Source organism: Armigeres subalbatus, chromosome 2 (genome assembly GCF_024139115.2).
Source record: "Armigeres subalbatus isolate Guangzhou_Male chromosome 2, GZ_Asu_2, whole genome shotgun sequence".
NCBI classification, from domain to species: domain Eukaryota; kingdom Metazoa; phylum Arthropoda; class Insecta; order Diptera; family Culicidae; genus Armigeres; species Armigeres subalbatus.
Window position 1 is genome coordinate 337,358,818 of NC_085140.1, and position 16,477 is coordinate 337,375,294.

Below are 16,477 nucleotides of genomic sequence, written 5' to 3' on the forward strand. Positions count from 1 at the left end.
ACTAACATTCTTATACTCTATATATTTTTCACCCGACCCACTAAAGAAACTAAATAAAATATGTGGTGATGATTTTGAATATATAAAATTTAGTTCAACCATCGTTTATGAGTGACTCCTAAACATGAATTTCATACACAAATATCAAAATGAATATTGTTAAACATTTTCAATCATGTTGTAACATCATTTAGAACCCTAGCAGCACACATGTTCCACTTAGGTTACTGCAACTCGTATGTGACCAGATTTAGTCACACACAAGTTGCTGCAACCTGTTTTGCTTGACTTGTGCTGCTCGGGAATTGTTCTGATGTTCGATTCCATAACGACTTGATGTGTCGGTTTTACCCTCATGTGGTGTCGATCTTACCCGCACCCCAGTTGTTTGGGCTGGAAGATGGACTGTTCGCGTTTTCATCATAAATCAAATTCTATCAAGAAATATTGTCGTGAGACCTCATGGACTGATGCATGAAGAGCCAAAGTATGGTTGTATGAAATTTCTAGACCGGAAAATTGCTTCATAGATTGGGAAACTGTAAAGTTGCTTAAGGTGTCGGTTTTACCCACTTTTCCCCTAAGACGCGCGGCTACAAAGCAAAACCATGCTGAGGGTGGCTGGGTTCGATTCCCGGTGCCGGTCTAGGCAATTTTCGGATTGGAAATTGTCTCGACTTCCCTGGGCATAAAAGTATCATCGTGCTAGCCTCATGATATACGAATGCAAAAATGGTAACCTGGCTTAGAAACCTCGCAGTTAATAACTGTGGAAGTGCTTGATGAACACTAAGCTGCGAGGCGGCTCTGTCCCAGTATGGGGATGTAATGCCAATAAGAAGAAGAAGACATCACCTTCTAGTGATAATAATTTAATTTTTATGATTTTTTATTTTATTTTTTTGTGATTTTATGATTTTTTTATGATTAGTTTATTATTAGAAACAGTTCACAAATTACCAAATTGAATCAAAAAGAGAAAGAAAAAGTTTCTCACTTATCATCTCTGTATACTTATACAATATGTGGCATACCATGAGAGACTTTTTTCGTTAGCTGTCATGATAAAGAACTGATTCGGGAGGCTATACCTCATGATAAATTTCTTTTAAAAAGCTTCAAACGCGGGGAGCACTGGTTCTGACGATGCATTTCAACTTGATCTACGCAGCTGTGCGGTCCAAAACACAAAATGAGCGCTCAAGTTAGGATTTAAAACGATATTCTTGTATTGTTGTTTCAACATGATCTCCATATGATTCTGCATCCGATACTTGAAAGAAGTGAAGACTGTCTCACAGCAATCATCATAGAAGCGTTCCCTACGTTCGCAAATATCGCGTGGACTACCATTCCAATAAAATTAACTGGCCTGGCTTTCTTGCTTTCTTGGAAACCAGCCGGCTGAAAAAGTAAATTTTATTCGTAATTTAATTTATTGGAATTTCGTTCTGATATACATCGGAAATTCATTCGCAAATCCAACGAAAATTCAATCAAAATTTCATCGGAAATTCAGTTAAATTTCCATCGAAAAATCATAAGATCTTCCATCGGAAACTCATTAGTTCTTACGTCGGGAATTCATTCAAATTCAAATTTTCATCGATAATTCATTTAGTTTTCCATTAGAAATTCGTTCGAATTTGCATCCGAAATTTATTCATATTTCAAATAGAAGAAATTCATTACAATTTTAACTGATTTTTTTTTATTTCAGATGGAAATTCGAAAAAATTTCTAAAAGAAACTCGAATGACTTCCCGAGGAATCTCGGAAAAACTTCCATTGGAAATTTAAATGAAATTGCGATTGAAAGTTGATTGATTTTTCGATGAAAATTTAGAAGTATAACGATATTCTGATGGAAATTCAAATGCATTTTCTATGGAAACTCGAATAAATTTTCGATATAGATTTTAATAAATTTTAAATGGAAATTCGAATGAATTTCTAATAGAAAACCAGATGATTCTTCGCTAGAAATATGAATGAATTTTCGATTAAAATTCCGATGAATTTCCGAATAAAATACGAATGCATTTTTGATGGAAATTTGAATGAATTTCCGATAAAAGTTCGAATGAATTTCTGTTGGAATTTGAAAGAATTTTCGATGAAAACTCGTATGAGTTTTTATTTGAAATTTGAATCAATTTCTGATAGAAACTCGAACGTATTTCTGACGAAAAGACGAATAAATTTTTGATGATAGTTTCAATGAATTTTTGATGAAAATTCGAATGAATTCCTAAAGCAAAGTTCAATAAGTTTCCGATGAAAGGTCTAATGAGTTTTCAATGGAAATTCAAATAAATTTTTTATGAAAGTATGAAATTGCGAATGAATTTTCGTCGGGATTGGGAATTAGTTTCCGATGAATATTGAAATGAATTTCCATTAGAAACGCGAATAAATTTTTGATTGAAATTGAAATGGACTTCTTATACAAATTCGAATGAATTTCCGTTGAATATTAGAATGAAAATTCGGATGAATTTTGATGGAAATTGGGATGAATTCTTATAAAAATGAACTTCCCATGACTTTTCGAATGAAACTCCGATGAATTTTCGAAAATGCAACTGAATTTCAGATGAATATTCGAATGAATTTTCGATGGATATTTGAATGCATTACCAATGTAATTCGAAAGGAAAATGCTGCCTACCTTCTATGGTGGGGTGCAGATGGCAGACAGTACGTGGAGAAGGCGAATGAACCACGAGTTGCATCAGCTGTTGGGATAACCATCCATCGTTCACACCGTGAAAATCTGAAGACTTTGGTGGGCCGGGCACGTTGCCAAAATGTCGGACAGTAATCTGGTGAAAATGGTTCTCGACAACGATCCGACGGGAACATGATGGCGAGGTGCACAGCGAGCAAGGTCGTAACGTTTTTCAACTTTTCAATAAAAAGATTTTTCAATATTTAAAAAATAAGCTTGAATTAGATTGAAAACAAAAATAATTATTTATTTTAAGAACTATTTACAATACAGCACAATTAAAAAAGCATTAAATTCCGGTTATAAAAAAAGCTTTATTGGCTTGGATAAAAGCTTCAATATCGAACTAATGAATACTTTGCGGATTAAACGTAGATGGCCTCCAAATATTGCAATAAAATAAACTGTGGATCACTTGTCTAAAAATCGTTTAATAGTATTAGTTAAAATTTTTGAAAGTACATACTTTTAAGGTTCAATAGTATTTCTGAATGCCTTGCTCAGCCATTTCTAAATCATATCGGCTAAAGTGCGGACAGTTAGTTTCGGTGATAAAGTTTTTATTTTTGCAATTTAAGGTTAGTCTTTATTTCAGTAGAATTTAATTAAATGTAATGGAATATAAAAAGTTCAAGTGATTTGACATGGAGTGAAACGTTAATATTAAATTAATTTTGATTTGTTTTTTTAAATTAGTTTTTCGATCTAGATCACGAGAAGCGGAAACTCTGCGCTCTTGTGAGATTCTAAATCTGTACAAAAGGTAATTTTATTAATGAATTCATTTATTGGCTTTATTTTAATTTCGTTTCTCGTTGGAACCTAGCGTCCAACGGGCGCTTTTTTTATCCGAGCGACAAGCTCGTTGGCATTTTCCCGCCATCTTTTTTTTTGGAATTCGTCCACGTGAGGACGATTACGGTGACGACCGCGCTCATCCTGGCCCGCCAGTTCCTTGGCAGTCAAACGGACGGAGTGGACTTTTTCCAGCCTTCCTGCGTTCGGCGACGAATGATCTGGTAGCGTACTGGACCAGCCGATACCCTCCCCCGCATCTATATTTCGGCCATCAAGGATTGGAGCTATTTCCGCACGATCGGTGGCAGCGCCGTGCAACGCCCACCCGAGGATCTTTTTTGCCTCGCCGCCACTGTTGGCAAAATATCGTGCGATGTTGGTGCACCCCTCGTCCGATGAACTCCCGGACCGCCAGCACCGTTCTAAATCCTGCGCAGGTATGTGAGTCATGGCCATGTTACACGGTACAACACACATTCGTAAACGAAAAAACGAAACGATGAATACATAAAATGAATTCAACATAATTATGTTCTCTTTATTTCTTACGCGCTGAGCCCTATGGTAACTTTGTCCGCCCGGGTGTCTTTCGTATTACGTTTCACTTTACGTTGATCTTGAGCACGTCTCTTTCCTCCGCTTTGTTACATACCTCCGGTGTATTGCATTGCTGATATTATTCTTGTAGCCAGTACGTTTAATAAAAACAAATTAATCAACCGTTCGATAACCTGGAGAAGATTGCGCTACTGCTTAAAACAGCTTAGTCGGGCAATCCTTAACACGACCAGTGGTCTCTAGGTAACGAGGGTGGCGTTTATCGCACTTCTTCAGAGTGTTTTCTTGAACGGTTACAAGGTGGTTCGACACAAGTGGACGACGATTTGCGGACCCTCCGCAGACTGCGTGGTTGGCAACGTGCAGCCATAGACCGAGCTGAATGGGATAGACTTTTATGCACTGTTTTTTGGAAATTAGGAAGCTCGAATGAATTTCTTATGGAAATCCGGAGGAATAGCCACTTGAAATATTAATAATTTTCCGAATAAAATTCCAATGAGTTTCTGATTAAAAAACAAATGATTTTTAAGGAAATAAGAATGAACTTCCGATAAAAATTGGAATGAATTTCTTGGAAAGAACTATCGTTGAAAATTCGCATAAATTTCAATTTAAAAAGTGACTCAACTCCGACGGAAAAACGAATGAATTTTTGATAATAGATTAAATGAATTTTCGATGAAAATTCGAATGAATTCCCAAAACTAAGTTCAATATGTTTCCGATAAAAGGTCTAATGAGTTTCCAATGGAAAGTTAAATAAATTTCCGATGAAATTATGAAATTGCGAATGAGTTTCCGATGGATATTGAAATGAACTTCCGAGAGGAAAGCGAAAAAAATTTTGATTGAAATTTAAATAAATTTCTAATACAATTCGAATGAATTTCCGTTGTAGATTAGAATGAAAATTCGGATAAACTTTGATGGAAATGTGGATGAATTCATATGAAAATTCTAAAAAAAACTTCCGATGAATTTCGCATGAATTTTCGAATGAAATTCCGATGAATTTTTGAATAACTTTCCTATAAAAATGCAATTGAATATCAGGTGAATATTTGAATAACCGTGATTTCCGTGAGAAATATGATCGAATTTGTAATGTAAATTTGAATGATTTTCTGATGGAAATACAGATAAATTTTCGAAGAAAATTTGAATGAATTTCAGATAAACATTCGAAAGAATTTCCGATGCAAAGTCTCATAAGTTTCTGATGAAAGTTTTAATGAGTTTCCGATGGATTTATGAATGAATTTTTGTTGGAATTGCAAATGATTTCCAATGAATATTTGAATGATTTTTCATAGAACTTCTAATGATCTTTCGATATAAATCTGAATGAATTTCCGATTGAAATCCGGATGAATTTCCAATGGACTATCGGATGAATTTCTAGTGAAAATTTGGATGAATTCTGATGGAAATTCGGATGAAAACTTCCGAAGGATTTTCGAATAAATTTCCGATGAATTTTCGGATGAATTTTCGATGCAAATTTGAATGAATTTTCGTTGACAATAGTATACATTTTCGATGGTTATTGGGATGAATTTCCATTTGGAACATAAATGACTTTCTGATGGAAATGAATTGTTGATGAAAATTTATCGAAATTAATTTATTGGCTTTTTTCGGTGATAATTATACTACTCAAAGCGAAAGGGAGTAGATAAAAGTAATGAACATACAGATTCAACTGACACCGCAAGCGAGGGGCAAGTGTGAATTGAATAGAAACTGAAGATTAGCAGAGGGCCATATGAGAGAACAAGCATTATTGAAATCGTTGTTATTCTGCCTAACGTCCACCCAGGAACGGATTGGATAGTGAAGTTTCGATAGACATTCGGCTGCATTTCCGATGGAATTTCGAAGGATTTTTTCTTTAAAATTCGGATGAATTTCAATGGAATATCTAATGAATTGTATTTTATAAGAAGTTTTAATGAATTTTTGTATGGGAATGCAAATGATAGAAATTTAAATTCGTTTTCGATGTATATTCGAATGAATTCCTGATATTCTTGATTAAAATTCGAATGAAATTTATAGAAATTTGAATGAGCTCTGATGGAAATTTAGATGACTCCGATGAAAATTTAAAAGAATTATAGATGAATTTACAAATGAATTTTCGATGGAAATGCAAATGCACATTTGAGGAATATTCGAATGAATTCTTGAATGATTTTCTGATGGAAAGTTGCATGAAAGTTCGATGTAAATATAAATAAATTTCCAATGAAATTTAAAATTAATTTCCTCTGGAAGTTCGTGTGAATAATTGAGTGAAAATTTCCTTCAGATATTCATCCATTATTTCCATTGGCAATATATTTGATTTTATGTCGAAAAATCATCCGAATTAGCATAGAAAATTTAGCCGAATATGCATCAAATCTGGGGTCTCCAGTTAGCCTTGGGTGCAATGGCGTAGGTTTGCCAATCCGGAGATGACGAGTTCGTTTCGCGGTCCAATTTAGGATGTTCTTGGGTGGGCAACATACGGGCAGCAGGGACTATGTCCAAGGGCTTGACGGTATAATTTTCAATAAGTCCGTCCAGCTATTTGGCTTCGCCGATGACATAGATATTATGGCACGTAACTTTGAGAAGATGGAGGAAGCCTACATCAGACTGAAGAGGGAAGCTAAGCGGATTGGACTAGTCATCAACACGTCGAAGAGGTTCAAGAGAAGACAATGTGAGCCACCCACCGCGAGTCTGCATCGGTGGTGACGAAATCGAGGTGGTGGAAGAATTTGTGTACTTGGGCTCACTGGTGACTGCCAAAAATGACACCAGCAGAGAAATTCGGAGACGCATAGTGGCTGGAAATCGTACGTACTTTGGACTCCGAATAGAGTTCGCCGCCGTACCAAACTGATAATCTACAAAACGCTCGTTAGACCGGTAGTCCTCTACGGACACGAGACCTGGACGATGCTCGTGGAGGACCAACGCGCACTTGGAGTTTTCGAAAGGAAAGTGCTGCGTACCATCTATGGTGGGGTGCAGATGGCGGACGGTACGTGGAGGAGGCGAATGAACCACGAGTTGCATGAGCTGCTGGGAGAACCATCCATCGTTCACACTGCGAAAATCGGACGACTGCGGTGGGCCGGGCACGTAGCCAGAATGTTGGATAGTAACCCGGTGAAAATGGTTCTCGAAAACGATCCGACGGGCACAAGAAGGCGAGGTGAGCAGCGGGTAAGGTGGATCGATCAGGTGGAAGATGACTTGCGGACCCTCCGTAGACTGCGTGGTTGGCAACGAGTAGCCATGGACCGAGCCGAATGGAGAAGACTCTTATATACCGTACAGGCCACTTCGGCCTTAGTCTGAATAAATAAATAAATAATTGGGTGGGCAACATTCTCGAATCCCTGGACATAGTCTATCCATTCTTCTTGCCACACAAGATAAAACCTGATGCAATGGTAGGCATAGATAAACTTTCAAATTATAACTGAGGAAATGCTAATAGAATACTATGTTGAAAAGCAGGCCATGTTCCCGTTGGAATGTAGAACCATAGAAGAAGAAGATCCATCAAATCTTCATTCGCAATTTCATCAGGCATTCATTCCCATTTAGAATTTTCATATAAATACATTCAAATTTACATCAGAATTTTTACATCTGCGTGACGTCACGCAGAGCATCGTGTGGGATGCAGAAATTTTGGGGGGTTTTTAGTTTGAAACCCACACTGGTGGTGAACGTTTGATCAATTGCAAGTGGGTAGAAGAAAATTGTACTTTGTATTTTTTTAAAATAAAAATTGTAAACTATGTTTCAATAAATTTTAAATCTGATGATGGCTGAAAAGCAGTAGGCCGAAAAGTTATGCAAAATTATGCAAAGTGTTTTGTTTAGTTTTCACCGAAAAATATCAACAAATTAACGATATAAAAGTTCACGGTGACCCAAACCCTACCAAGTTGCTATAGGAATTTTTTTTCGGACATTTCTCCGGAAATTCCTTTAGCAACTCTTCCAAAAATTCCTGTAGAACTTCGAAAATTTCTTTTAAAATTCCTTCGGGAATCGCTTCATAATGTTTTCTGGGAAATCTTCGATTGACTTTTCAATTGAAAATAAGTTTAACACTCAAATGCCTTTGGATATTTCTTTGAAAATTCCTTTAAAAATTCCTCCAAATTAGAATTCTTTCCGGAATTATTCCTGTATGAATTTTGTATGGCTTATTGAAGGAATTTCCTAAGAATTTCTGAAAAAAAATTACCTCCTGGAGAAATTTCCGACTCAATTCTTGAAGGAATAAACGAAAGAAAACCTAAAAAGATTTTCTAACAGATTTTTTAAATGAACTTCAAAGACTCTCTTCGAAAGTCTGGACAGTAGTAAAACAAACTCAGTTTTGACTTTAGAATCAAGACTACATGCCAAGAAACTCCCAAAATATCGAGATTGTAGATATTCGGATATTCTCAAGAATGCTTTAGGAATTTACTGCACGAATTCTTTCGAAAAATTTCTACAGATTTTTTTTTCCAAAAATACCTTAAATAATTCCCTAGCAAAAATATTCAGGAAATTATTGGGTAAGACATCAAGAAACTGGTTCTAAAATACCTTCAAAAATTCCGTTAGGAATTCGGTCGAGAATTTCTCCAGGAAATCCTTTAAAAAAATCCACAAATTCTTTGAAATTCCCTTCAGGAATTGCTTCGGAACTTCTTAGGGCCTTATGAAATTTCTTAAGAAATTCTTCTGAAAATTCCTTCAAAAATTCTTATAAGATTAATTCTGACCATTTCATCAGAAATTCTTTCAGACATTCTTTTTTTGGAATACTTTTAATAATTTCTTCTCATACCCATCTATCACTTTCCCACAGATGTAATGGATTCGACGCGCCCTTGCTCAAAGAAGCCAACCCTCGGAAAGCTCAAAAAGGATTGTGAATCTATTTATTAGTCTGTTGGATTACATTGTTGAAAGGAGATTCTCTCTATCCCTCGGGCTTCGCGTAAGTGTCTCTGCTTAGGGGTCCGCAACCTCCGTTTTTTGCCCTTCACACAGCAGTGCATTGAAAGCAGAATGGTAAATAAATCCAATTGTACTATTGCGTGGAGCCGCATGCAGAGCAAAACTTAAGCTAGGGTGATGGATAACTACATACATACAAACAGACTTTTTAAAATTTCTACAAAATTCCTTCGGAAACTATTTTAACAATTCCACTGGAGTTTTTCTAGGTATTCCATAAGACATTCCATTCCCTCGGAAATTAATCTAGTAATTCCTTTGGAATTTCCTACGCCAATTCCTTCCAAAACTCTAGGACGAATTTTCAGATATCTCCGTACGAATTCCTAGAACAATTTCCAAAGGACCTCCTAAAGGAATTACCGACATTCTTAAATTTCTTAAATAATTTATTTGGACATTCCTCCAAGAATTTCTTTAGAATTTTCTCCAGAGATTCCTTAAGAAAATCTTCCAGAAATTACAACGGATATATATCCAGAAATTCCTCAAGACTCTAAGAATTTTCTTCAGGTATTCCTTCAGAACTTCCTCCAGGACTTCCTGGTAATTATTTCAAGAAAGCCAAGAAAATTCTTTAAGAATTGTCTATCGAAAAAAATCTAAACAATTTTTTTTTTTTTCAAAACAATTCTAGCAATTACAAGGAAGAGTGAAGGAAGTGTTCAGTTTGGTGGGTCACGTGCCCCATCGTGCTCCAGCTCCAGATGCCAAAAGACCATTTTTACATTTGCATATCACGAGGCTAACAGAATGATACTCCATACCCAGCGAAGCTAAAAAAATCAGACTGGGAATCCAAATCCAACATTCATTATGGTGTTGATTTGTAGCCGCGTTTATTAGCACTGGATTAATTAAGATAAGTAACAATCAAACGTTTAAAAAGATGATGAACCAACCAATGCGACCAGAATGTGGTTATTCCACATGAAGTTACATATGAGATTAGAAATTCATCGCTACGCTCATTGATTTGTAGGTCTGCAGCCAAGAAGTTCTTGGATGACCTAACATTTAACACGCCGAAGCGGGTTAAAGTGACAGGGATAAAAGCAAACAAATCTGCTAAAGCTGTAATAGCTATTTATTCAATGCCTGATAGGTTGCCTTGTTTCGGCAGATCCGAAGGCACTGCATAATGTGATTTTTGTGTTGGCCAAACATCGGCGTGAAATACGAAATTCGGCGGCGTAGAGCCAACCGGCGTACGTCAATAAGTGTCGGCGGCGGCGGCGGCGTGGCGCGGCGGCGCACAGGTCTAATCGAAAATGCATTCGAAGTTCCATGGCAGTTCATTCATATTATCGCATATTACAATCGAAAATTCATCCGACTGTCAATTCAAATTTTCAATTATTCAAAAATTCATTTATATCTGCATAAGATTTATCCAAATTTACATCAAAATTTTTTATAATTTTTTTCTCGTAATTCATCCAAATTTCTATCGAAATTTTCGCCAGAAAATTTGAATTTCCATCGGAAATTGGTTCGTATTTTAAACAGAAATTAATTCTTCCATCTGAAATTTATCTTAACTTGCATCAGGAATACGTCGGATTTCCATCGGAAACTGATTCGAATTTATTCGGAAATTCATTCGAATTCTCATCAAAAATTTATCCATATTCTCAGCAGATGTAAATAAGAATTTCCATCGGAATCAACATTTTCATCGGAATTCATCCACATTCCTTCGTTTATACATTATAATTTCGGAAATTTATTCAAATAGTAATCTAAAATTCATTCGAATGTTCATCAGAAAATCTTCTGAATTTCCATCAGAAATTATGCGAAATTCCATCTTGATTTCATTCACATTTCCATAGAAAATGTATTCGAATTGTAAAAGGAAATAAATTTGGCTTTCCGTCGAAAATTTATTCGAATTTCCATCGGGAATTTATTTAAATTTCTATAGAAAATTCATTTCTATCGGAAATCTATTCGTATTTCCTTAGATTTTTTTTTCGAAATTTCAACGAAATTCATCAAAATGTCCATCAGATTTTATCCATATTCCATTCAAAAATTAATTAAATTTCCATTAAATTTTCAATTTTCTTCTGTGTGAAACACAGTCCACAGAAAGCTCATTATTATTTCCAATCATTTGAAAACATTTTTTTCATTCTACATCAAGTTCATATACTGAATTTCATCCCCAATTTAAATTTGCCACATACTTTTATGTCGCTGCCCAATGCAATGGGAGAGTGTTTTTGAAGTGTCTATTATCACCACCCACACTGCACTGCTGATTGGTGAGAAACGTTTGGGTTCTATCTTTTCAGCCTATTCCATTGTTCGTGCTTGTGCGACTTAACGGAATGAGGTCAATTCGACAAATTTCTGAAACTCTCAAAACCTTAGCGACTCTGCAGACAATAAAATCCATCCATCAATCACGTCTCCGAATTCCCATCCAGCATCAAGTTATCGATTTCAAAACGCGAGAACTCCACCGGATGTCTAAAACACACTAATTAGTCCATGATGGCCGTATCTATCGGAGGGCTTTTAATCAAGAATCGGGAATCAATCATCGTCCGATTTCGTGTGCCAATATTTGATTGTTCCTTTCTTCCGGAAAGCAACCGAACCAACTGGACCGACACGGAAGACAACGATAAAGGCGAACGAACGACTGACTGAGTGCAACTGTTCGGTTGGTGTTTTGATGCTTAGCTTGTGGCGTCCCTCGAAATAGATCCGTTCCATTCATAACGTCGAAGTCGTAGACACACCGACCCAGAGACAACGAAACCGAAGGAAAAAGACCCCGCACAGCTGCACGCCACAGTTTTATGGCTTAATTAATTCTTGGCAAAGTTTCCTTCCTCTTTTCTAAACGCAGATTCCGGTGCTGCTGCTGCCGTCGTCGTCGGGATAATAATGGTGCTTTTTTGCTCCCGCCCGCTGCTGCTGCCGTTGTTGTTGCTGCTGCTGGTGACGATGACGCCGTTCGACTTGGACCATTATGTTCGTCAACAAGGATGATGTTGTCGCTGGTCTTTGGCGGGGTGTCGTTTGATATTGTTTGCTTTCTTTCCAAATTGATGATAGATGATGGGAGGCGAGGAACCAAGGAAAGCGTAAAATTAATCGAAACAGCTTTTAAAGCTGGTGTTCTTTTGGATTACTTTTGGGATTTCGATCGGTACATTAGGACGGTTGATGGGATGCGGTGGTTTAGAGTGCGGGAGAGAGTATCGTTTGCTGATGCTGAATAATAATCGAATTTATGGCGATGGCTTTATTCATTATCCTAACAGCTATCAGTATACTTATTCTTCAAATTCTACAAGCGTATATTTGAATGAAAGTTGCTCATATTCTAAAAAGGTATTTTTTTTATAATTTGGAATGAACTTCATTTAACCGATTTTAGCCTAACTTAAATTGATTGATTAAATTGAAAAATTGATCAGAAACAATGAAAATGTTTTATTTGCGGCTGTAACCTTTGCGTTCCAAGAAAGTTAAATGGAAGGAAAATTTGTCGATGAATAAGCTTTGTTGGATCTGAATTCAAAATTGATACGTGATGTCATCGTACCCACAACCAGTGAGTGTAAGATTTTCTTACAATTCTGTGTAAGAATCTGCCAAAATTTGTATAAGAACTTGGCATATGCAAAGCTGTTAGATTCTTATACAAAAAATTTGAGCTGTGTTTTATTCAGAATTGTAAGAAAATCGTACATTCTCTGGTTAGGTGTATGCAACAGTTTAACTAATCAACTAATCAATATACTTTAATCAAAGTGCAACTCAATATGCAGTTATCAACTTATATTTATTCCCATGATAACAGGAGCGCAAGCTAGTTCGACCCAAAACTGGATAAACTTTTCTTTGCTTGCCCTTTACTATAGTTTGTTTTTTCTAAACATTGATTTGCATACCTTTCATTTGGCTGGCCTCTCTCATTTCTTGGTGTACATTCAAATCCGTTGTTCATCTACATTATTCACATTTAATTGGATCTGAAATTGAAACAACAAAAAAAAAATGATAAGAACACGCTGTTATACAACATTAAATACTCGTTATTGTATATCTCATAAAGTTCTCCAACGCAAAACATTGTCAAATCCGTCACGTCAGCTTCATCCGGTGCATAATAAACGTCCATTAAAATCACATTACCCCATGTTCGCTCTGTTATTGTTATTTTTTATCCCTTTTAAGTTTTTATAATGCCAAGACAATCCGTTCCGAAATTCTTTCCCTCTGCCACGTCCTGCATAATAATAAACGAAGAAACTCCCAGCTGAAGTTGATCTTGCACTTTTACCCCTTTCACATTCATCTCTCACCCATCACCACACAATCATCGCTCAGATAAAATCGGTACAAAAATTCCCGTATTCTCGGGAAATAAACAGGAAAACAACCATCACAAAACTAAGCGCATAATGTTTCTGGGATTTTTCCCCGAGTCAAAATTCCCTCCGGACTTGGCTGCACTCCAAACCAATCATGTCATCGGTTGTTGCCGGTCCAAGCAGCGTGTCAACGGTCGGACACTTTTGAGTAGGTTTCGACCGACCGCAACTAGATGCACTCTCGTTGTCAAGCTCAGTCATAGTCCAAAACTGTGCTCCATCTTGGGTTCAACTTTTCATCGGAAGGCAAAACGATGGAAGAAAAACCCGGGTGGAAGAAAAACTTTTCTTCGCAGCTTGTTCTGTCGGTTTTTTTCTTGTTCCACCCGTTCCACCATCGGGCGTAGGTATAGAATTCGTTAGAATGCGTTCTATGCGGAAAAAAAGAATTCCGATTGTTGTTAAAGCAGCTGAGGCGATGCATTTCCTCTGCTGTGGAGAAAGTTCGACGGAATTCCAAAAACTAATCAACGTGCAAGTTCTTCATTCTTTTGTGTCACGACACAGTCTCACTAGGTCTAAGTTTCTTCACAGAGGAAAAGTTTTGTCTTTGCCCTGATTCGTTGCATTATGTAAGTTACTTAGTCATTGGAGTGTGCAGCAGTTACGCAGCTATTTTTCTCCCTGTTTGGAAATGCGAAAGAGAAAACCCGAAAATTTTACTGTCTTCGCATCCCGCAATAAACATTTGTAATGTGAGCGTGGCAGACAATTGTTTTCAATGTTTTAATCTGGTCGCTAAGTGTTAGAGTCTATCGTGCTGTCGAGTGACGAGACTCCCACGAAGCTTTTGCGTAATAATTTTGTTTGAACAAAGCTTCATCGGACAGGTTGAAAGTGACATCCGAGGAATGCAGAATGAATTATTGGAGCGCTGGCAATATGAGTGTTTGACGTAATCACAGCCTTACTGAATAAATTATTCAAACTAATAGTGTTGCGTAAAATAGATAATAAGAGTTATGATTTATATTTACATTTCCATAGATGTTGTGGACGAGCAGCTTTCCAAGTTATTCTAAAACAAAGACTTGCACTTCGGCTCGGCAGTCTCTATAGCAATTTGTTATTTTATTTGTTGTTTTGATAAGTCAGAAAAGCTTTGCTGCGTCGCAGCATGCGTGGAAAAATAAAAATGACAGTTGTGCGTTGCTTCCGTATCGAATGGTGTGCCCTTGAAAACGCGAGTACTTTGAAAACTGGATTCCGTCAGGAGTGACCATAATCATTGCTTCTCACTGGTATCACTCACTTTTCACCAATGGATGAATATAATCCGCTCATGCATGCTTTCTACGAAGGAATTATGTCTTGTGAATGTAATTATCGACCGGTGTTATATTCACCATTCTGGGTTTTTTCGGCACCACTTAGTCTGACAACTAATTTGATCGCAGCAAGCCATGCGCGCGGATGGTTGCTTTTGAATTTGCTGCCATGTTCCTGCAAGAAATATATTCGGCTGATGTCTATATTTTTAACATGTAACTAGAAGAAAAAGGTTTAAGTGATCTGAAGTTTTAAATTTACGCGTTGTGTAACCTTTAAAATGTGTATTTCTTTATTGAGAGCGCGAAATCGTTTGTGTAGTTTGTAAACGAAGATGTCTTTGGTGAAATATGTGTAGCTGTGTGATAATATCAGAAATAAGAATAGCTCATAATAGCTCTGGAAAAGAGAAGTGATTCGTTTGTGGAAACTAGAAGTGATATTTATCCGGAATTGGATCAATTTGGTGAGATTGTTTTAACTTTTTTATATAAAAAACAAAGGATTTTATCGATCATTTAGTAATTCGAGTTCGATCATTTAGTAGTTTGTCAATAACTCATTCTAAAAGCTGAATTTCAAAATGTGTTGTATGGTGGACTTCTAGTGCGAAGGTTTTTCTACAACTCTGCCTAATGGTTCGCTGTTTGAAATCCACTAGTAACGGAGTTATAGCTATAGTATAGCTAACTTAGACTAAATGATATCAAAATTCCAATCATTTAGTTTAAGCTACTGCAACTAGCGATATAACTCCATTATTAGTTGAATTTCAAAAACGATCCATTAGGCAAAGTTGTAGAAAAACCTTCGCACTAGAAGTCCACCATACAACACATTTTAACCCTTTATAAGGCAGTGGCAACTATATTGCTACCAACAAATTATATGTTTTACAATTTATTAACAAGAGCTCTAGTTATTATGTATTTCCCATGTAGGGGCTTTATTTGCTTCCTAGTAACACCCCAGATGAATTTGAGCCATAAAAAAATTGAAATGTCAATTTGAGAACAGTTCTTTTATGAACAGTTCGTAAGTTTCGAGTGAAAGAAGGAATTTCAGTTTCTGGAATGAGTTATTGATAAACTACTAAATGATCGAACGCAAATTACAAAATGATCGATAACATCCTTTAACTAAACAACTAAATGCACCCTGGATTGAAAAATTCGGAAGTTACCTCGGACTGGGCGTAAGTTTCCAGGCAGTCTGAAATGGGTCACTGAAGCTGCAGTAGAGCTAACACCTTCTAACACCCGGGCTAAAGCTGACTTTCTTACAGACAGTTTTCTTCCATAATTCCATTGCCAGACAGTGGGGTTAGATTGAAGATACACACACACCTTAGTCGGACAACTAACTAAAAAAAATTGATACCAAATGCCCGTTATGCCAAATGACCCTCACTGTTGACGCTGTTCACAATTATGCCAAATGTCCGTTATGCCAAACGACTTTATGCCAAATGGCCCGCTCCTATTGTAAGCCTCTGCGCGTTTCAAAGGGACTCAAGAATGGCCTTTAAACTCGAATCTGGAAAACATTTTATCCGGAAATCTGTGCTCGTGAATTTGCGGTGGTATGTCATTTATCATAAAGCCGTTCAGCATGAAGTTTGATTAGCATAACGGTCGTTTGTCATAATAGTTGTAAAATAACCAATTTGGGAACTGAAAAATATGTGCAACCTGTT

The 16,477-nt window shown here is 36.7% G+C and overlaps 1 protein-coding gene across 5 annotated transcripts in view; it reads right to left on the bottom strand.

Moving 5' to 3' along the window:
• The window catches only part of LOC134212817 (leucine-rich repeat and fibronectin type-III domain-containing protein 3), a 557,799-nt gene that overhangs the window by 304,847 nt on the left and 236,475 nt on the right, over positions 1–16,477 (bottom strand). For all 5 annotated transcript variants that reach the window (XM_062691021.1, XM_062691022.1, XM_062691018.1 and 2 more), the window contains one exon: positions 13,030–13,110. The gene's annotated coding sequence lies outside the window, so the exon portion shown is untranslated. The remainder of the gene's footprint in view (positions 1–13,029; positions 13,111–16,477) is intronic.